This window comes from Agelaius phoeniceus, chromosome 34, assembly GCF_051311805.1.
Source record: "Agelaius phoeniceus isolate bAgePho1 chromosome 34, bAgePho1.hap1, whole genome shotgun sequence".
NCBI classification, from domain to species: domain Eukaryota; kingdom Metazoa; phylum Chordata; class Aves; order Passeriformes; family Icteridae; genus Agelaius; species Agelaius phoeniceus.
Genome location: NC_135298.1, coordinates 698,300 through 722,139, shown reverse-complemented (window position 1 = coordinate 722,139; position 23,840 = coordinate 698,300). Strand labels below are relative to the sequence as shown.

The 23,840-nt window shown below is 40.0% G+C and overlaps 1 pseudogene; it reads left to right on the top strand.

Moving 5' to 3' along the window:
• Nucleotides 1-1,174: 1,174 nt before the first annotated feature.
• LOC143696387 (synaptonemal complex protein 1-like) lies at nt 1,175-23,268 on the top strand (annotated as a pseudogene).
• The last annotated feature ends 572 nt before the right edge of the window (nt 23,269-23,840 follow it).

Genomic DNA, 23,840 nt, shown 5'->3' with positions numbered 1-23,840 from the left:
ATTTACAACACCGCGGGGTCACAGGATGTGAAAAACGCCAATCACTTGTTTTTTAAATTTTTTAAAGTTTCATAGTAATAAAATGGTTAGAAAAAGAGCAATATAATTAGAGTAATAATAACTTGGATATTTTGGATTAGGACAATATGAGACAATACAAACAAAGAGTTATGGACACCTGGGTACCTTTTTCTGGGCAAAATAAGCCTGAAAAAAGACACACTTTAAGAGAGGATTCACCCTTAAAAACAATAACCTGTTGCATATTCATACACCGCATACATGGTGCATAAATTCCATTCAAACCAAGGAGTCTGTTCAGTGTCAACTTCTTCTTCTGAATCCTGACGGCGTCTTCAGGGCTGAGCGGGCAGGAAGAAGTTCGTTTCCTCTGATAGGAAAGCAATAAATTCTCTTTCTCTGAAAGATTTAGGTGTCCTGTGGCTGCTATCTCGCTGCAAGTCCTTTCTTTTAAAAAAAAGTATCTCACATAGCATAGTTTCTATTTTGACATTACGTAATACCCTAAAACTACATTTAACACACTACTTAAGAAAATTAATACAGCATAACTTTCTGACATAACACATATAATATTCATTTGAATATTTGCGAAAAGCCAATCATAAAATACGCATTTTTCCCATAGGAGGACTGAGCTCCCCCAGTTATTCCCCGTACAGGCGGGACCCCCCCTTCCCCTCAGACCTCTCCCGCCTTCCCCGCGACGGCCAAAGTCCCGCTGTGCTGCCCCCGGCCGGCGACCACGGCGACATCGCCAACCCGCCCGGGCCCCCGGGCTGCCCCGAGACCTCTCTGGCGTCCACGGGCGACGAGCAAGCCCCGCCGATGGCCCCGATGGTGCCGATGGCCCCGCCGCTGGCCCCGCCGATGGCCCCGCCGCTGGCCCCGCCGATGGCCCCGCCGATGGCCCCGCCGCTGGCCCCGCCGCTGGCCCCGCCGATGGCCCCGATGGTGCCGATGGCCCCGCCGGTGGCCCCGCCGATGGCCCCGCGGCCGCCGCTCTGTCCGGCCGCGCCGTGCCCGGGCCGTTCCCCGCGAGCTCCGCTAGGCGGCGCCCCCGCCCCCGCGCTGAGGGGCCGCTGCCGCTTCCCGCCCTTCGCGCCCGCCCTCAGCGGCCGCCGGGAGCTGGGCCCGCCCTTTTATCGGAGCCATGGAGAAGGAAAACCGCTTTAAATTGTTCATGCCGCCGAGCCTGAGCGCTGGGCAGGTGTTTGCGGGCAGATCCCAGGTGAGCGCTCGGCCGCGGGGCCGCTGAGGACCGCCCCAAACCCCCCCTCCCCGGCCGCCCCCTCGGGCTGTGCTGCTCTGGAGGCCGCGGCTGAGGAGGGGACGGGGGGAAAGCGCTGGGGCCCTTCCCCGGGGACACGGGGACAGTGCTGGGCCCGGGGAGTGCCCCGGCAGAGCCCCGGGCTGGAGCACACACACACCTGCCCCTTGCCCCGGCACAGCCCCTGGCTGGAGCACACACACACCTGCCCCTTGCCCCGGCACAGCCCCGGCCTGGAGCACACACACACCTGCCCCTGCGTGGGCCGGGACGGCTCCTGCCTACTCGTTTCTGGCATATGCACAGACATCTTCGGTTTGAATTTCAAAGACTTCTGTTGTTGTTGTTTTCTATCAAAACTGAAGGGAATCATCTTCTCGAGCATCCGCTCTGTGCTGTAAGTCCGTGTTTGATGTGGGTGATTCAGCCCAGAGAGCGAGCAGGGCTCTATCGCCGGCCGGGCTCTGTGTACAAATCACAAACGGGACGGGACTGCTGAGGAACTGCCTTGAGCTGTTTTCTTTTCCAGCATCAGTCTCATTACATGGTGATGACAATGGGAAGATGTCAGCAGCTCACATCCCAGGCAGCAGACCAAGAACTTAATGTTACAACTTACTTTCAAAGTTTTTTGACCAATCACACAAAGCAAAAGCATATTGACAGTAGTTCTATCCAACCACTGTAAGCACAGGTACCTTTGGTTCAAACAATGCTTGCCTTTTTTGAATACAATACCTGCTGCTTGTAAGCCTTAAAACACAATGCACAGAGCTCCATTATTAAGCTTAGAACTTCCTAATATCTCGCTAGATAAATTTTTCTGTAATTTAGGGAGTTATTCTAGACAAGTGTTAATACACAGACCATTGTTCTATTTGCCCTTACTTTTCTACTTTTTAAATAATTTTTCTGCTGACCTATCTCATGGCTCCTGCTTGGCTCTAATCACAGTTCTGCTGCCTCTGAGGCTGCCTTTTGCAGCTTTCCCAAACCCCTCTGATTTGATGGATTCCCACAGGCCCCACTCAGATGCTCGCACTGGTGTTGGTGTCTTGGTCTCACCAGATCAGGTGTGCAGGGAAAATGTTCTGTCCCCACACTGAGTTATGGGAATTCAACAAGTTATTTTTTCATGTCAAAGCTCCTTATGAAATATGTTGAGATTCAAATGGGACATTCTGACAGCAGATGAGTTAGCTGTTTACAGGATGAACCTCTGTGACTTAAAAACCTTGTAAAAGGGTATTTTCATGCTGAAACATAATCAGATATAGTTTAGAAGTGCCCTTGGAAGCAAAGCAAAAAAGAAATGTCAACTACTGGTCTTCAAAAAAGTAATTTGTCTCCTTGAGTCCTTTGCCATGCACCAGGGCCCAGACAGGCAGGAGCTGCTGAGTTCCCTGCATTGAAAGCTCCCCTTTGGCCACAGTCTGTAAATCAAACTGCAGGACACCAACAGTTTGATCAACCACTGGGCAGGAAGAAGTGAGTTCCAAAGCCATTACCAATACCTTGGGCTTTGAAATTTGTAGGCAGCTGTTTTATTAATGACCAATTCTATTTTCACATCATCTGTAGGGATTTTTTATGGATTTTATAATTCTTCTTTACAAATCTATCCATAAGGAACTAATGTTTAAATTTGTGCAGGGTTTGGACAGATGCTCAGATGATGACTTTAAGCTGCCATTTGATGTGTCGAACCGTGGCGAAATCACTGATTCAGGTACGATTGGAACATTTGCCATGCACCTTCTTTAGATTTTTATATCTTGTCAAGGTTTAATTTTCATGAGTAGTCTCATAGTTTCATATCTGTAACTGTTAAATACAGTTTCACTGTTACAGTTTTTAGAAAGACATTGATCAAAATCTCTTCATGTTTCAGATACAATTTCACAGCAAGTGAAACTTTGCTCTGAAGTAGATGAAGAGGTCAGCTAAGTATCAACTCTGCACATCTAATTCCTTGGGGTCTTTTGAATTTGTTCCCAAACAGTGCCTAAAGCATAATTCAGTAGATATTTCAGGGCTAAAGGAAGTAGTTAAAAGGGAATAATGTTTTCTGTCTCCTGTTTAAAGCTGAATCACTTAGAGGAGATATTTGTGATTTAGTGAACATGCCTGGAAACAAATCTTTAAAAATTAAGGTGACTGCAATATTGCTGTTGTTCTTTCTTTGTTTGAAGTGCCTGTGAAGTCCATGAGCTTTAATTAGAGTAAGATTTAAACACTTAAGTATCCTTGTGGAACTGGTTCTGAATATTCTGTTGAGGGGCAGAAGGGTTGAAGTCAGAGTATTCTTTGGAAAACTGAAGTAGATTATCCCCATTGCCTTGTCTGGCTTTGTTTTATCTGTAAAACAATGAATTCAGTGGTTTCCAGCCTTGTCTGGCTTTGTTTTATCTGTGAAACAATGAATTGAGTGGTTTCCTCAAGCACTGGATTCTTTTGACAGTGTCTTTACCAGCAGATCTCTGCTTTAGCACAACTCAGTCCAGCTCATTTTTTTTGCAATAGCTTCTGTACTTTGCAGCTACAAAACACTCTTTGCTACCACAAAATAAAACCCATTTCTTGCACTCTCCCTGCTGATTTTCATATCCCTGACAACTTTTTAGACTTTTTTAATCCTAAGCTATTAAAGTACCATCAGGACTGTAACAAAACTGTTATGCAGCCAAAACAAGGATGGTGTTTGGGGGTGTTGTAAGTGAACCAAAGGGCCCTTTGGGCTCGTGTGTTGCTCTCCCTGCCTCGACCACTGGCCCAGCACTGCTTGTAGGACACTTTCAAGGTGTTCTAAGGGCACAAGGGTGGTGGTTTTCCTTCCTGCTGCGTGTGTGAGCAGAGAACTGCTGGGACACTTGGATATTTGTAAATCCCGGGGTCCAGATGGGATCCATGCCAGGGTGAGGAGGGAGCTGGCAGATGAGCTTGCCAAGCCTCTCTCCATCATTTATCAAGAGTTGTGGCTCACTGGCGAGGTTGCAGATGATTGGACACTGGCCAGTGTGACACCCATTTACAAAAAAGGTAGGAAGGAGGATGCTGGTAATCACAGGCCAGTTAGCCTGGCCTCAGTGCCAGGTGAGATAATGGAGCAGTTCATACTGAGTGCTATCCCACAGCACTCACAGGATGGCCAGGCTATCAGACCCAGCCAGCGTGGCTCTACGAAGGGTGGGGCATGTCTGACCAACCTGGTCTCCTTCTGTGACCAGGTGACCGCCTGGTGCATGCAGGAAAGGCTGTGGGTGTTGTGTATCTGGACTCCAGCAGGGCCTTTGGCACTGTCTCCCCCAGCACACTCCTGGAGAAGCTGCAGCCCATGGCTTGGACAGGAGCACTCTGTGCTGGGCTCAGAACTGGCTGCATGGCCGGGCCAGAGAGTGATGGTGAATGGTGCTGCATGCAGCTGGCAGCCAGGCACCAGTGCTGTCCCTCAGGGCTCTGTACTGGGACCAGCTCTGTTCAATGTTTTTATAGACGACGGGGATGAGGGCATCGAGTCCTTCATTAGTAAATTTGCAGAGGACACTAAGCTGGGAGCTTGTGATGATCTGTTGGAAGGAAGGAAGGAAGGAAGGAAGGAAGGAAGGAAGGAAGGAAGGAAGGAAGGAAGGAAGGAAGGAAGGAAGGAAGGAAGGAAGGAAGGAAGGAAGGAAGGAAGGAAGGAAGGAAGGAAGGAAGGAAGGAAGGAAGGAAGGAAGGAAGGAAGGAAGGAAGGAAGGAAGGAAGGAAGGAAGGAAGGAAGGAAGGAAGGAAGGAAGGAAGGAAGGAAGGAAGGAAGGAAGGAAGGAAGGAAGGAAGGAAGGAAGGCTCTGCAGAGAGACTTAGATCAGTTGGATGGATGGGCAGAGTGCAGCAGCATGAAGTTCAATAAGTCCAAGTGCTGAGTTCCACATTTTGGCCACAGAAATCCCCCACAACGTTCCAAGCTGGGGACAGTGTGGCTGGACAGTGTTGAGGCAGAAAGGGCCCTGGGGGTGCTGCTGACAGCCGGTTGAATATGAGCCAGCAATGTGCCCTGGTGGCCAAGAAGGCCAATGGCTCCTGGCCTGCATCAGGAATGGTGTGGGCAGCAGGAGCAGGGAGGTCATTCTGCCCCTGTGCTGGGCACTGGGGAGGCTGCACCTTGAGTGCTGGGTCCAGTTCTGGGCCCTCAGTTTAGGAAGGATGTTGAGGTGCTTGAGCACATCCAGAGGAGGGCAACAAGGCTGCTGAGGGGTTTGGAGCACAAGCCCTGTGAGGAACGTTGGAAGGAGCTGGGCTTGTTTAGCCTGGAGAAGAGGAGGCTTAGGGGTGACCTTATTGCTCTCTCCAACTGCCTGAAGAGAGGTTGTAGCCAGGTGGGGTCGGTCTCTTCCACCGGGCAGCACTGACAGAACCAGAGGACACAGTCTCAGGCTACAGCAGGGGAGGGATAGGTTGGATATTTGGAGGAAATTTTTCACCAAAAGAATAATGAAGCACTGGAATGCTCTTCCCAGGGAGGTGGTAGAATCACCATCTCTGGATGTGTTTATAAAAAGACTGGACATGGCACTTGGTGCTATAGCCCAGGTGTTGGGGCAGAGGTTGGACTCGATGATCTGAGAGGTCTCTTCCAACCTCGTTATTCTGTGACTCTGTGATTCTGTGTGTGTTCATGGCAAGATCACAGGTACTCTTGGGCAAAGTCTCTGAAGCTGCTTTTACTTAACTCAGCAGTGTCTGTCAGAAGGAGAGGACAGAAATGGTGTGAAGAACCTGCTAGAAGGAATTTTGGCTTCACTGATAATTCTGACAAAACTTTATTGATTTTGGTGGACTGCAGTTATCCATGTCTTTAAGCCCATCTATTTGGTGATGTCTGAAGGGGGTTTGGGATATTTCATTGTATTTGTTTCTCCTGTGTGCTCTGTAAAGCCTTTTGATACATACATAGAGGATGCACAAAGATTTGTGCATCCTGTGCATAAACTTGGGCTCCTGATCATATATCAACTTATATCACCATCTGTAGAAAAATATTACTCTTGTGATGTTTCTAAGAGATAAATACATTATCTACAACAGTATTAATTAGATATTATGTACTATTAATTAGATAGTATTTGAGATTAAATTGTGGCACCTGTTTCAATAGAATACAGAAACAATGAATGAATTGTTCTCAAAACTCTACAAAGAGGCTGAGAAGATCAAGCAGTGGAAACTGACTGTGGAAACTGAATTAAACCAGAAAGAAAGAAAGCTCCAGGAAAATAAAAAGACTATTGAAGCACAGAATAAAGCCATTGAAGAACTGCAGGCCAGTATTGTATAGTGTACATTCAATAAACAAAGTTAAGTGCTTCCTGATTCAGTATGACACTATTATTGATACAATTAAATCTTAAAGACTGTTGCAGTTTGGTTTGTGCCTTGAGAAAATGATTATTTTGAGAAGTTGCAGGCACCTGTCCCGTGTGAGTGTTTGTCTGAAGAATATACCTGTAAGTGTCTCATTTGCTGCTAAATTATTGTTCATTAATTATTGCATCTTTCATGCAAAAGATGACTCAGCATGTAATACCAGCTAAAACAGACTTCTGTCTACTGATGCCCCAAATTACTTTTTCATGAGGGATTTGAGAAGTCAAAGTGCATTTCTAATCTATTTTTCAATAACAGTGTCTTTTTGCATTTGTTCCCTATGAAATTAGTTTGAAAATGAAAAACTCCATTTGAAACTGGAAGATGAGATATGTGAAAATAAAGATCTCTTGAAAGAGTAAGTAATAGAACCAAGTATATATTCTTGTGGTGGAAAGAATCAGTTTCCATGTGGGCAGTTTTATGTAGCTGTTAAATTTTGAAGGTCATTTCCATTGTTACTCCTTAGGTACACAAAGTACTGTGCACTCCTGTGCAAACAGGATATTTTTTCCCTCCTTTAGAGCTGCTGCTTCGAGGCATCTGTGTAATGTGCTCAAGGAAACCTGCACTCGCTTCACAGAGAAGACCAGCAAACGTAAATGCTTTTTTAGCTTTTATTGATCAGAGTAAATGTACTTCTAGCTTGCTCTAAATTCACAAACAGAAGAAAGAAGAAGAAATTTCTCGTGCTGTTCAGAGAAGTTCTCCAGTTGGGATCAACTGGATGTGGCTCTCAGAGTGAAAAGTGAATTTTAAGTGGCTCACAAAATTGGAAGTGAAGCCCCAGGTCTAACAGACTTTTGGTTTGTAATGCTGAATGCAGAGGGCTTTTGAAGCCAGTGAAATTGTTTGCTGAAAGGTGCCAGCCTGGGAGCTCTTTGGGTGCCCAAACAGTGACCCAGGGTTGAGGCCGTGCCCACAGCCCTGACTGGCCCTGGCAGCCGCTCCAGAGCAGGGCAGGGCTCCTTAAGGCTGCTCAGCCCATTGAAGGTTTGCAGGGCCATCCACACACTGGGAATATATTAAGACAGAAGAAGTGACACTTCATGCCTGTTTTTAGGCAGTAGAATCTACTCTAAATTCCCAGCACTCTCTAACAAATTTCCAGAGCTGACATTTCCTGTTTTCAGCCATCACACATTTATGGGGAGAAAAGGTCTTAACCCCAAGGTACAATGAGTAACTGGAATTCTTCTCATGAAACTGAACAAGCCAGAACAGTTGGATAACTTAATGCAGTTTAAATTCTTGAGGTTTTAAAATATGTTCTTGATTGGAAGTTCTACTGTATATGCAATTTAGAATTGTTATTCTAATCATTAGAATTTTACTAACTTGATCCTGGATACTTAAGAAGTGTCTATTTCTTTTTAGCCTTAATTCTAGAAACACTTGTATATAGATGTACTGTTCTTTTTTGATAGCTGTTTCTTTTACTGTTCTCTTTTTAATTGTTTTCTTAGGAAAAAAATAATATCAATTACAAAAGTGAAAGAAGGAAAATATGGACATGGAGTGTTGCAATTTTCTAATGACAGCTCTGTGGTTATAAGTATCTGCTGATAGGAAGAAATTCAGTGCTAAACCCTAGATTACAGTTTATAAATACTGACAGTGTTGATACATTATTATTCAACAGCATTAATGCTATAATAATTAATATGGTCACATCAACTGATCCAGAATTACACTTTTCACAGAAAAAAGTATCTTAGGAAGGAAATTTAAAAGCTGAGCTTGCTTAATGTTTCAATGAAATGCACATTTTCCCTAAATTCTGTAACTTTTGGCACCATGCTTCATAAGGACTTATTTAATAAGAATGGAGCTGGTAATTCCTTTTTTAATTCATTATACTGATTAAGTATAATGACTTGGACAGCTGGCATTCTTGTTCAAAAGAAAAACTTTCTCATATGTTCTTGCTTTGATAGATGAACAGGAAAAGGCAGAAACAATACAATTGTATGAGGAACTTTATAGCAACATAGAAGTAAGTGACAAGGCTTGATGAAAGGAATGTGAGTTATGTGAGCTGAGCTGAGTTCCATGTTTATGTTGGGATACTGTTTGTATCCATCATGTGTGGGTATCATGTCGTGTGTGATGCAGGAAGTTGGGTTTTCAATCCCTTTTCAAGAATGATTTTTGTGTTCCATAAAACACATTCAATGGAGAAAGTGCAGCAGTGTGTGGGATGTGGATCCCTGTGATCTGTGGGATGGGTGCTTAGTGCTGGGTCACTGCCACAACTTCTGGCTTCTTTCTGGGCTCTGTTTCACCTCCGTGCTGGTTCCTCAGAATGGCTGAGGTGGGCAGCAGCCCCTGGAGAAGTTCCAGGGTTTCCAGTATTGAACTTCAGATATTAAATTTTGTTTTTAGAGAATGACAGCGGCATTTGAGGAGCTTCGTGTGCAAGCAGAGAACGACAGATCGGAAATGAGTTTCAAATGTGAGAATTCAGTTTATTGTGTTTATGCAGCTGGCTCAATTTTGTACTTCATAGCTTGTGTTCCACATGCAGGGCCAGGGCAGACAGATGTGAAGGGCTGGAATGGTGAGCAGGTCACCCTGAGACACTGGGACCCTTCTTTTATTCATGCAGCCTTTGTTCACTGCCTGGCCCCTTCTGTTGCTGTTCCACTGGGCCAAATTTGGAACTTTATTTTTCAAACAGTCACTCAACATTGAAGTTTTGTCTGTGAAGTACAGTCTAGAGATCAGTGCTTATTTCACATAGTTGGTTTATTTAAATGATAATGCACTAGTGTATAGCTACAGAAACTTTAGCTAAATGCTCTCTCTCTGTATGTATAGCCTGGTATGTTCCTGTTTCATTTTCACATGCTCTTTTCTGTTTGTATTTTGATTATAAAACCAAACATTGCCTCAACAATTACTCTTGGGAAACAAATGGTACAGCTGTACAATTCCAAGCAATCTTAAAGTGGAAGTTGTATTGAACTTGGAGTATATTTCAGCTAGAATGTTAACTGTGGATGTTACTGTATCTCAAAAGTAAAAGAAGAAGCAGAAAAAGTGGACAAGTTTGAAAAAGAATGCAAACTGGAAGTCAGTCAAAAGGAAAAGCAGGTTTGCTCATTTTACCATCTCATATGTAGAGCTTTGTTTGTGACTAAAGGGGCAATGCAAGAGCCAAGGAGTGTTTCTGGGTATTAGTAAAAAAGACAAAATAACACCTGAAGCTGCATTTAAGTCAAATTCTGCTAAGTTTAGTGATCTTTCAGTACCTTTAGTCTACTGGAATTTATGGTTTGATTTTGAATTGGAGAACTTTTTTCTTTAGAGTAATGTGACTTGATCAATATTTGGCTAAGATTATATCTAGCCAAATATTTTCTGTCTGTCTGTCTGTCTATCTATCTATCTATCTATCTATCTCTCTATCTCTCTCTCTATCTATCTAATCTAACTTGAATGACAGCAAAATGTCTGCTTATCATACCTGGGGTACAAATGAGAATTAACATCTGTCCCTTTTCCAGACTTCATGATGATATTTCTTGAATTTTTCTAGATTTCAGCTCTCACCATAGAGAGAGATGAAAAAGATGATGTCATAAAAGACATCAAGGCTCAGCTGCAGACGTCACAAAATAAGATTGCTGACTTAATGGAAGCAAAATGTAAGAGTTCTGCCTGCTGTGTTTAAATGTAATTGTTTATAGAATTTAAATGTAATTGTTTATGATTGTTTATTTATGAGATGTAATTGTTCATAGAAGCATAGGAAACAGGGTCATGATGGTTTTATTCTGTTGCTGGTTGGCAGCAGAATTTTGGGGCCTTGAAGGCCTTATTTTTGTTTGGAACAGGAGCTGCTCCTGTGGGAGCAGGACTGGCAGGGTCGTTTTTAGGGTGAGTCAAGCACTGAGAGCTTTGGAAAATTTCAAGGGGAAAATATGTTGCTTCAGTTTTGCAAATTTACAGTCAGGCAGATGTCACTGAGGAAACTTACTTTTCAGAACTTGATTTTCAATATTTTTAAGCCATCTATATTCAAATTTTATCTATTATTTTATAGTATATGATGTCAGTACCATTGGTCTTTGTTAAATTCTTTAAATGTATGTAATTTTCCATTTTTAGCAGTACTTTTTAGTAAATAATCTATTTTTAAAAATATTAACATCTTTTTTTGTTTAGTACATCATGAAGAAATGTTAAAGGAATCCCAGGTCAGTAAAGAACATTTGAGGGCAGAGCTGGAAGAGGCTAAAATGTCATTGCAAAAGGCAGAGGTACCCCTTGCTTATAGTTTTACAGTAGAAATAGACTAGAGGAGTATTTGCATCAATAATTATGGATACTTTAGACATGAAACAGCTGTAGCTGTTTGCGCAAAACATGTTTAGAAATGATATCATGTCTTGAAGGTTACTCAAAAGAACTTGGAAACTGAGCTCCAGACTAGAGTGAAAACATTAATTCAGGTTACTGGAGAAAAGGAAGAGCAGGAGGAAGAATGTAAAAAAATGAAGGCTTTGCTTGCAGCCCTGACAGAGGAGTTGGAGACTTCTGTTGCCAATTTGAAAAGCTTGCTGCAAGAAGAGCAAAATAGGTAAATTAATGAGTTTAGATTCCAAGAGTGATCTTACAGGTTGCAGTCTATGACAAAATCAAGAACAATTGGAAATGAAGCTGAAATTTGGAGGTTTTTTCCACACAGTGGTCTAAATGCAGAGAATTGAATGTAAATTTTTTTGTTGGTGATAGTTGATACTGGTCTATAAAAAGTAAATTTTTGCTCCTCCAACTTTCATAATTCTGTCTTTAAGAAATAGAGATTTCTGTAGGTATATATTTGTTTACTTTTATGTCTGCTGTTCTGAGGTTGTAAAAGTGTAATTTGATATGTGTTGCAGGCAGATAGATCATCTGCCTGTTGAAAGGTAAATGTTCTTAAAGTGCTTGTGCTAAGACTTTGTCTTATTGTCCTTGAAGTTTCAAATGCAGTGAGTGCTTTGTACCCTACATTTGGGGTTTTTAATTTACCATTTTCTTAGATTAAAGAAATATGAAGATGATTCAAAGCTGCTTACCTTGGAGCTCCAAAAGAAATCTGCTGAACTGGGTAAGGCTTGTAGAAAGGCAGAAAATGAGCCAGGCAGTAATAAAAATGTTTTCTGCTGTTGTCTGGAAATGGACTGTCTCTAGTAGGTGGAGAAATGATTTTACAGTACCTGTACCTATCAGGAATGCCTGAATTTATTTTGACTCAGCTGATCCCTTTTCTTTGGGGGTCATTGGTACTTGCAGCAGCCAAAGGGCAGTGCTGTGCAGAGCTCCAATAGTGAGACCAGTCCTGCATGAATTCTTCTGGAGGTAATTTTGGTTTCCAGCTAAGAGCAGCAGCACTGCAGGTGCCAGGAGTGACTTCTGCAGCAGAGATAAAACCCTCCCATTGAGGTTTCTGGGACCCTCCCCATGCTGGAAGTGGAATGATGCTGGCAGGGGTTGTCTTTAAATATCATCAATTTGATATCCTGTGCTTTCTAGGGATGTGCTCCTTAGTCCCCAGAGTGAGAGCTCTGCCTTGCTGCTGAGAACTTGCAAAAAATACCAGCACTGTCAATGTGCACATAGAAACCATTTGGAAGTCAGTAACAACTGGTTTCCTTTCTCAGCATATCCATGTGGTACCTTCAGCAGTTCAGATTTTTTTCTGGAACAATGCAGGTGCAGCAATACTTGCAGAATACTCTAGTCTAACAGTCCATGGTTTATTTGAAGCTATAATTGTGGAAAACATAGAAAGGCCCTAAATTTTATTTAAGATAAATATTTAGTTTCTCTTCAGATAGAGATTTGCTAATGTCTGAATCATTTTTCAAGTCTACATTTAGATTAAGTCATAAATTAGCTTTTCAGCTTCTTAACTTAATCCAACAAGTTTTGAGAACTGGGTATTGCAAAAGGGTAAATGTTTTATACTGCCTGCTAAATCTGAAAAATCATTTTTGTTCCATTAATTTTACATTCCATGTGCTGTAGAAGAGATGACTGAAGTAAAATGTGATAAAGAAGTGCAACTTGAAGAGCTGTCAGAAACTCTGGTAAATATTCATTTTATTAATCTCATGGCATTTGCTCTTCATATGAAATTCCTCTTGCTTTGTAAGTATCTTAAATGTCATAAATAAACACCATCTAGTCTACCTTAACATTTCTACTAAACTTTCTCACACACAATTTCAGTGTTTTCTTTAAAGAACTTTTTTATTGCCACTGTTTTTCTTGTCTCCTGTGCTTTTGGTTTTTCTTGTCTCCCGTGTTTTTGGTTTTCCTTCTCAAGGTTTTTGGTTATTTCCTTCTTTGTTCATGCCCATTCAAATGCCACTCCCTCTGGATATAAAGTTTTCCCATTTGTTCTTCCTTACAGGAAGGTAATTAGCTCTGGCCTCTGTGAACCCTGCTGTACTGTGACACAGGCCCATTTTCTGTCACAGGAGTCTCAGCTATATGAAATACACTCTTAACAGAGGTTTCTTTTCATTATGATTTTAGATTTACAAGCCTAACAAGAATCCATATCAACTCAAGTTAAGATAGTGGGAAATCAGGTGTGCATTTCACTGTGTTTGCTTGTTGTTCTAATCTGTGCATTGAGTGTTCTGAACTGAGTTTCACTCATTTTCTAAAATGGGCAAATTGGAGGACTTTTACTGAAGAAGAGTCTTGAGGCTACTGTAGAAAATATGCAGAGAGAGAAAAATGTGGAGAGAGCAATGAAAATGCTCTCCAGATGAGAGAGGTCTGAAGTAGGGCAATAGTAACATGTTTTTAGAAATAGTGAAGTTACACATCATGACTTGTACACAAGTTTCTGCATAAGAAACAGCACCCAGAGCAGTGTCCCAGCCTAATTTTGCAGCCCAGGTAATTGAACTCACAGCAGGGGACAGACATGAACAGCACTGGTGTCACAGTTCACTATCTCACAGCACTTCCAGATCCCAGCAGAGACTGGAAAGATCCAACCTGGATAATCCATGCCATGGATGTTGTTGGGTTCTTCTGAAAGCCTTGTGCTCTTAGTTCATGTCTGATAACCTCCAGCAGCTGGAGTTTGCACATGGATACTCAAAACTCTTCCTTTTCATTTTGCAGAAAGAATTCCAGGATTTGAAAGCACAGCTGACAAGTACAGCTGAGAAGGAACAAGATTATTTAAAGCAGCTTGTGACTCTGAAAACAGATCTTGAACAAGAGGCGTATGACCATTTTGAAAATACAATATTTAATTAGTTTTGGTGGAGCTGCTTTAATCCACAGTGAAATGAACTAGGATTGTTTTCTAATGAAAGTTTTGAACCACATATATGCCATTAATTCTAGACTTACATTTCTAAATTCCACTTTCTCTATTTGTATGTATTCTATGGCATATGTAGTTGTTCCATATCTCTTTGACTTATTTAACAAGAAGAGAAAGTTTCTGAATTCATGGTTAATCTTGCTTTGAACTACATCATCTTCACTAACCATGAGATTTATATAAAAGTTGACTCTGATTTTCTTTCCTTCTTCTGTCACCTTTTGACATCTCTCTGACTCTGCTGCAAAGCTTCTATTTGTAGATAAAGGCCTGGACTTCTTTCAGCATGGAATAAGACTTGATAAGGGGTATGTTTAATTTAAAAGGAGATTTCAAAAGGCATCTTCTTATTCCTCTTGGCCATTTGTTTGAAATTAGGTTAAGGAATGAACAACTAACAGTGTATCTCAGTAAGCTTTCACTAGAGAAAGAACAAACAGCACAAGAGAAAAATGCTGTGGCTGCAGAAGTCAAGAAACTGCAAGAACAACAAGAGGCAAGTTGTAAACTTCCAGGTTTCATGAAAGGGCAATACTCAATTTGACAAATTACTCAGTTTTACAAATTAGATGATGAGCTGCAACATGACTTGGGTCTGTAGAGTACCTGAGCTGTTTTTTGTGTTTGAGTTGGAAAGGAAGTGTTTTTACACTTGTGAGCAAGGCAGGTCAGTGTGCTTTGGATGTCTTTGAATTTTTTAAGAAGTCACTTTGAATTTTATTTCTTTGCTGACATATGGGTCTTTATTTAGGATAGTAAGAAAAAAGAAGAAAATACAAAGCAGTTAGTTGAAAATCTAGAAGAGGCAAATAGCCAGCTAAGGCAAGTAAAAACAAATATTAAGAACTGATATTGTGAAAGGAAGTAGACTCAAATAGTTAGTTGTGTTCAAATGCTGCTTTCTGGGATTTTTTGATTAATGTTTTTTCTAGATTATATAGCTAAACAGAAACTATTCAGAATTGCTGTTGGCCAAGTAGAAATTTTCTCAGATCAGAAATACCAATTGCTGCAGGAACAGTGTTTGCCATCATTTTGTGTTACATAGTAGGAGCTGTCTTGTTGTGCATTAGACACCTCAGGTGAGAAGGCAATGAAAGTGGAAGGTGAAGGTTATGGATTAAATGTGACAAGGCAAAACTGGGTAAGAGTCACTCTCTGTATCACCAGTTCAATAGACAGGCAGCTCCCATGTTTCACAGCTGCATTGCAATAGTCCAGGTGAGGATGTATTTTCCTTGGCTTAGCTGGAACATCTTTTCCTACTTCAAAAAAGTATGGACAGTTCACACATTGACTTACTGGGCATGCTGCTGCATTTTAAGAACATTTTCATTGAGCAGCTTATGAAGTTCCCATCAACATTAGCAGCTCTTTTTAGAAAATAAAAGAAGGGTTTCTTAGAAGTACTGAAAATAAGTTAAAGGCAAGAAGGAAATATTTACTAATGCTTGTTAATTTGGCACTTAGAAATGAACTGGAGTCTTGGAAGGAGAAAATGGCAAAGACAGGTGAAGAGATGAGAAGTACCCTGGGTGAAAGAGAAGAAAATGTATGTCCTGTGTCATGAAAGTATCTTACAGAACCTGTAGGAGAGCATTAAATGTAAAATCTGTGTTGGGATTTTTCTGCAAAGCTCTGCCTGGGGGATGTGATCTCTGCCAGAGGTTTCTTCTCTCTCAGCTGCTGCCAGCTGTGCCATTGTGTGTGCCCATGCTGAGCCCTGGTATTTCAAAAGACAAGCACAGTCACGGGGATCTTCACTCTTTGCTGCAAGTTTCATATTAAAGATTTGGTTGTTTTCAGGCAAACAGAGAACCTGCTTTTCTGATTTTTCATATACCCACACAGTGATGGATGGGCTCTGGATTAGCTTTTTATATGTAGTGTGAGTTTTAGCTTAAATAGATTCAAACATTTCTACTTTTCTTTCTATTGGTTCAAAGCAACCTGGGGCTTTTAGCAAATTTCAGAATTTCATTGTAACAGTCAAAGATTTACAATTGTCATTTCAGGTAAAGAGTACTGAAAATGAAATTTCAAGAAAGGAAAACCATTGAAGATTCTAGAAAATAATTGGGAAATTCATTTTTTCATGGATGTAGGGAACTTCCTACAAGTGTATTTTTAAATTGTGAAGATATTGGGGTTTTTTTTCTTCTTCTTTTTTAATTCCATAACCACTAAGGAACTGGTTCACTGCTATCAATTAACATCTTGTGGTACTTTATGGCTAAAACTCTGATTATTCTAACATGTCAGCTGGTGTTTCAGTCCCATTGGAACAAACCAGACTGGTGCAAGTGCAGGTTTGAGAACATTTACAGGAATTGCTCACATAGGGAGTCATTTGTAGAACTTACTAATGAATGTCTGAAATCTCTCTTTCAGATGAACAATTTAAAGAAGCAGGTGGAAAATAAAACCAAATGCATTGAAGAGTTGCAGCAGGAGGTGGGTAGAGATTTTCATTTCACAAATACATAAACACATTATATTTTGGGTTGCCTTTTCAGCAGGTTTGTGTCTGCTGTGATATCTTTAGATCCACCTATGTAATTTAAAAATTCTCCTTTCTTATCCTAACCCTGAGCAAATTAGGGAGTCATCTCAGGAATCACTTGATTTGTTAAATGTGCCTTTATTTGAAAAGAGCAATTACAAAAATAATATCTTTAATAAACTTCATTTTTCATTTAGTGCATGGTGTTATTTTTGTACTTATTATAAGTATCTCAGTTACCACTTGTAGAAAATAATTCTGCACTGGCACAAACTGTAGTAACTTCACTGTAAATATAAAGAACTTGTATTTTTTGTCATGACATCTTCACACCTTCTGTCAGCAGCATCTTAGTTTTAATTCCCATTCTGCACCTCATTTGTTATTCCCTGCTCTTGCTCAGGAGGAGCCTTTCTTAAGGTCATGAAGAAACAGTAATTATCACAGAAATGAGTTGAACATTCATTTGTTTGAAGAATTGTTCTGGAACCTGAGCTGCACAACAGAGAGTTATTTGCCTGATGAGAGCTGGAATTTCTTGATGCAGTTAAACCATTACATAATTCTATTTACTTATTAAGGTACAGTGCTTGTTTTGTTTTATTTCACCAGAATAAGGTGCTGAAAAAGAAACTTACTGCAGAAAGCAAGAAAAGCAATACTTATGAAGGGAAGGTAGGTTTAAATAACATCCTGTAGAAGATGAGGTGAGTGTTTTTAAGTGCCACTGTAAGTAATGATAATACTTGTTCAATACGTTCTGAGCTGCTTTGGGATCTGGGATACAGACTTTGCAGGAATGAGCTCACAGTTTTTAGAAGATGCTTCCATTTTTAATCATTGGGCACTGACTGTTGGACATTTAAGAGATGGATTCACATTGCAATTAATGATGTTTCTAATCTGTTCCTTTTTTTTTTTCTTTTGTTGATAGTGGACTGAACAGGGTTCAGCAACCTCATTGTAACAGAAAAGCATTTAAAAGACATATACATATATGTATATATATATTACTTTTTTAAGGCTGTTCTTTAAATGTATTCTGCAGTGGCAATCCCTCTGATGGGAATATTGTGTCCAGCTTTGGGTACTGCACTTGAAGAAAAGTGGACTTTTTTGAGGATATTCATATGATAAACTTAAGAGGAAAAACTGTAATCAAGATGCACAGCTGGGAGAAAAATGTACCATAAAAGCTGTGAAAATCTGATACAGATTTACAAGAGAGGGAATCAAATCTCCATCTGTATTTGTTTTTTTCTGAGGCATTCACAGCATTTAGGGTGACTGCTTAGGGCAGTCTTCCCCACTGGGCTGTTGCCATTCTTTCTTTGAGTATTTTCCAACTCACTTCAGGCCAAAGTTCAACTCTTTATTAAAAAAAAAGCTGAACTTTTAAATAGGAAACACTTTAATCATATACCTGAACAGTAACAGTGTGTTTGTGCTCAAAAACAAGAGGTAAGAAAAAATCATTAACACAGTAATTCCTAAACAAATAACAGCAGCAATTCTGCATTCTCAAAAGGTGAATAAATTGCAGTTAGAGATGGAAAATATGAACAAGCAACATAAGGAAGCAGTTGACATCTATCAAAAAGACATAGAAACAAGAAAAGGAAATGAAAATAAACTTCGTGAAGAGGTGAGAGGTGTTCATTTTTACTGCAATTTAATTTTTTTTAATTTAAAATGTTTTTTTGAAGCTTTATTGGCCAGAGTCCTTGCTCTTCCATTTCAGACATAAATGGAATTTGTGTATGCCTGTGAGCAAAGCTTTAGTACATGAGGTGCTTAGGCTGACGTATTTGAATATGTCTTTGAAAATAAGAACTCCATTAAAACTTCTTGCTTTCAAGATATAGTTCAAAGAAATTCCACCCTTGGTATAAAGTCAGCATAGTTAAATTAGATTATAACTTCTCCCATATTAGTATTTTTCTGCCCACACTTTTTTTTTTTGATGGCAATGCTAAGAAATGTTAGGGCAGAGTGCTTGAAATGGCCTTTTGGTTTGAAGTGAACTTGCCTGCCATGGCTGTACCTTTGATCCTGCCCATTTTAACAATCTGCAGAAAAGATGAGGGATTTGAAAGGGATCTGAAAAGCAAATAAAGCCCAAGTGGGACTGCAAACTTTGCACCCACAGGGGAAAGAAGAAATTAGGATTTAAAAGAAATATATGGTTATGTTGATGAATGAAATGCAATTTATTGCTGACAGGTAGAAAAGATGAGGTTGCTTTGTGATGAAACAGCAATGATACAGAGAGAAACTGATGCCAGATGTCAGCACAAGATAACGGAGATGATGGCACTGATGGAAAAGCACAAGGGAAGAGATTTTCCTGCTTGCTGTGGTTTGCAGTGTGTGATACCATGTTAACAGCATGTTTATAACTTGTGATACCACGTTCATGACCTTTCCAAAGCAGAAACAGGCCTGAATCTGGGAAAAGGAAGCTGAACACATGCTGGACTTTGCATCATCTAAAATCAAATTCATTTGAAGATTTTCAAAAGATTCCTATGGGCAGATAAATTCCATTCATCTAAACTTCTGGGATTTTTAGATTTTTTTCAGTTCAGGCTTCCTTTGATACCATCTGAGTGCAATATTTTTCAGTATCAGTTTAGGCTCTTTCTCTGAGATGCCTTAGTGACTGACAGCAGTTTAGCCTGACACATTTTAGTTTTCCTTTCTATTCCTCTATTTTGCAATATCTTTAGCAGATACATTAATAAAGATGGCACAGCTGGCTCTTAGTGCTGAGCACATATTGCTGCACAGAAATCAAGCACTCTCTGCCAGTCCACAAAATAATACTTGAATTGAGCATTTTCTGGTTTACAGTTTCTGCAGAAGCATCAATGAATCTTTTCTTTCTGAATCTTAAGAGCCTGGTTTGAAAAAAACGATGTTTTAAGACTGGATAACTCTATAATTGTAACATTTAGTCACATGTTTTGAGTTTGTTGTTGGTTTGGTTTTTTTAACCCAGAATGAATATGATAAAATGGTTGAAGAAAAAGATGCAGAGTTAAAAGTCTATAAAATGAAACAGCAAAAGCAGTTCTCATCAGCAAGAGCACTGGTAAGGAGTACTTTCCAATGTTCAGTAATTCAGTGAAGGGGCTGATGTCCTTGTGGAGTGGTTTTATGCTGGCTAAGGGCCAGGCACACACAACAAAAACATTCACTCATTTTTCTCTGCTGCAGTTGAGCAGAGGAGGGGAAAGAAAAATTCAAGTTGAGCTAAGGATTAGGAGAAAAACACTTTGAGGGTAAAGCAGATTCAAACTTAAATAGCATCAAAATTTATTATTAATAGAATTAAAAATGGGTAATGAGAATTAAAATAAACCTTTAAAACACCTTTTTTCCCAATCCCTCCCTCTTGCCCAGCGACAGCACAGAGAGACAAAAGATGTGATCTTCAGTCAGTTTGTGACTTCTAAAAATCTTTTTTCAGTTTGCTTAGAGAGTTTCTTTTTCCTGCTGTGCTCTGGGGTCTTTCCCACCAGAGACAGTTCTCTGGGAACTTTTCCAGTGTGGTTTTAATTTTTGCCAGTAGCAGTCCCACCCAAGCTGCTGCAGCAGATCTTATTCTGGGCACTAAAAACTCCAAATGTTTCTAGAAATGAATTGGAGTAGCAGTGTGTTTGTGTCTGCTCTTGCAGATAGTGTGTCATGCTCTGACTTCCCACTTGGAATAGGAAACTTTTGTTTTAAATATTTCGATTGTGCCCTCTCACCCCTGTTCTCCCAAGTGTTTTAAGGTCTTACCTTGAACATTTCTGATCAAGTTCCTGTTTCTTATAGTGCTTCAGTCTTTTTTAAACAAGCTAAAGCAAAGCTTCAAGTATAGGGCTGAAAAGCAAATAGAATTCTCTTGTGTATCTAATGAGTGTCCCTGTTAATTACTGTCTCACTTGGGACTGTTTTCTTTTTTCTGGGCTGTGCATAGTTAACCCTGTCCTTTATTTAATGGTTTGTAGGAAAATGAGCTGTCATGTTTGAAAAGTGAACTGGCCTCCCTTAAGGAACAACTGAAAGCAGAAATTGAAGAGAAGGTGGAGTTTTTTATTCACTGAGCAGTGGGGGTGAGAGGTGTGGCCTGGGCTTGTGCTGTGGGAGGAGTTGGATAAGAAATGAAACTGAACAGAAAAACAGGGACTTTTGAATGCTGGGGTTGTGCTAAACCTGGTCATATATTTGTGTGAGCTTTGTAACACTCTGTGATTATAGATTATATATAAATTAACAACAAAACAAAACTCTCCTTTATTTTAGTTAACTTTAACTAGCTAAAGCAAAAAAGTTCCCTAAACTGTAGGGGTTTTTTCAGTGACTTTTGAATGCTGAGGTTGTGCTAAACCTGGTCATATTTTTGTGTGAGCTTTGTAACAGTCTGTGATTATAGACTGTGCTCTGTAATTACACCAAGAAGACTTTTAACAACTGAATTCAAAGAAATATTTCCTTGCTGTCACATAACTCTTTTGTAGGAGAATCTTGTAAAAGAGCACTCTCACAGTATGATTCCTGAAAGTGAAAAGAAACACAAGGTAACTTCAACTTTTTAATTGCTTCTAGAATTTGGTAGTGTTTATATGTGTAGAATCAATTGAAGTGCCATGATAATTTATTTGCATTCAACAAAAGACATTGGAATGCTTTGGACTTCAAACTTTTTAAAGAAAATAAAAATTTATGTTCCTGGGACTCCTAAACCTTGTTTAGATCTATACAGTGAATCTACTCATGTAAAAATAGAAAGTCTCCAAATTATATTCCTAAAATAAAAAAGATAAAAATAAAAAATATCTCCTTCAGTGCAGGAAGCCCCTTGGGCAGTGCAACACTGAAGTTTTGTAGCTCCTAACAGTGAATTTTTCTTGTTGCATTTTTCTGCCTGTATTTCTTACTTCTCTGTAGATGATCTTTTTTTTCCCCCTGAGATAAGAAGGGATTTTAAAGGGTCCTACCATTCCATGGAGATATTAGACAGCAGTTTCTGGAAGGGCTCCCACTGTGTAATTTTTCTTGCTCCGTTGTTGATTTTTTTATGTCTCTGGAATTGTTTTGCTCAGTCTTAAAAGTGTCCATTTGTAAAGGCACTTTTCCTCTATGGAAGAGAACAAAGCTGATCTAGCTGTAAAAATGGTCAAAGTGTCAAAGTAGTCCTGACTGCAGAACTTACCCTTCTTCCCTGTCAGGAGTTCACTTGTGGGTTTCATATTGGAGCAATGGAATCCAGCACCACTTTGATGTTATCTGTCTAAAAAAGGACTGCACTGGACCATTCAAGGCTTCTCAGTTTAACTTCTAGTGAAAAGACTATTTTAAGTAACACCAATCTTGATATAGCTATCAATCTTTCTCTGAAAGCCTTTCCCTGCAGTTTTGTTTGTTCCCATTTTCTTTGATATTTGATATGGTCCACATGTCGTGGCTACAGTTCAGAATAACCTGAATTTCTGCAGATAAGCATGAAGAACTGAAATACAATGTGCCATGAAACTCAGCTCTTCCATAGCTTCCCCTTCATTCTCCTCATTTGGCAACAAAAATAATATAAAAAATGCTATTTCCACCCCACCCCACTTTGTTTGGGTCATTGCTTCGTGTTTGGATGGAAAGAGAAGAGTTCCACCATTTCTCTCAGGTGAATTCTTGGACACTCAGACTGTACACTGGCTCCTGAGTTTGGCTTTAGATTCCATTCTTGCCCCACAAAATAAAATCTAAAAATAGAAACGTTTTCTTTCCCAGACATATGCTATCAAGACTCCTCCAATGGATAAAATGCACAGTGGAAGAAGCACAAACCTGCCTTCAGAGCAGAGCAGCAGGAAAAAGCAGAAAGTGCTTGTGCAGCTGGACACTCAGTCAGACAGCTCTGAGCACACTGACCTCCTGGTAAGAGTCAGAGAGCAAATCCTGTGCTGAGCACTTCTTTGTGCTCACTGCTGGCTCTGAGAATGAAAATAAACAGTTTGGGCTTCCACATTCAAGCCAATATTTATGTGTATATTTTTAATTGATTGGTTCTTTCTGGAATTGTATGTACATAATTAACATGCTTTTTATTGAACTGTTTTGCCTCATAATGACATCTTAACTTTTTTATTTTTCATAGTTTAATGTCCTTAGGGGGAAAGAAAAAGTAGTTTTTAATATAGTGTGAGTAAGTAACTTTTTCATTTATTAGAGCATAGTCTCGGAAGAAGAAATGTTTAAAAATTTGTACAAAGATTATCCACAAGCTTCACAATTACATTCCACAGCACCAAAAAAGGTATGTTAGCCTTTCCTAAGATTAAAGCAAGCAGTTAATCAGATTGTTTACAGAAACTAAAGGATGGCTTTATTTTCCTTCCTAGACCCCAGCTCCATCCAGTGTGAAATCTCCAGGCTCTGCTCTGAAACTCAAAACCATGAGGAGACTGCGCGAGGCGGGCTGGGCTGCGCTCTCCAAAATGGACAGGAAAAGGAAAATTAAAGATGTTGTAAAGTTCTTTGCTTAAAATGCAGAAATACCCAGTGCCCTGGCATTGCTTGCAGGGTTGTTTTTCTCTCAGAGTTAGTGCTTTGTTGCATTTTTCTGTCATACTCAGTGTGTTCAATACTGTGTTCATTCCTTTACACATATGAACTTTATAGATCTATAACTGCAACCCCTGCAGAGCCTTTTCCACCTTTCCTCCTTTGTGCTTCAAAATGTTGGGACAAAAATTGGCCAATTTTAAATTTTGAAATAAATAGAACTGCATAGAAAGTTGTTTCAAAGCTGTTTCTGGCATTAGAAAGTCTGATTTTAAAGAACTTCTGCTCTTTTAAATTTACTCCATTTTTCTTAACACATAAATACATAGTGGAAGAAATGTTGCTGTTCAATGTATGTTCTTTTACCTGAAGTCCTCTTGCTTTTTCCTGCATTTTAATGGCTGTTAGACCTGTCTTTTTAGACTGTTTTGTTTTCAGTATGTTAAAATGGTTTTGAAACTTCTAAAAGTGCAGTAGAATTGCTTGTATTTAAAAAGATTTCAGCTTCACAAGGAGTAAAAGATGCACGTTATAAGATCGTGAAAACAATGTTAAGGTGCCATTAAATTGTTTATCTGAAATATCAAGCATGGGACTATTTGTTATTGCTTTAAATATTTGAACACAGACAGAAATCACCCACCAGCTTTCCTAGGGACCAGCAAAAGTGTAAGGATAGATTAGAACATCTATTTCTGTATTAATCATTGATTAATCTTGGTTTCACAACAGCGACAAACCCTACTTCAGAG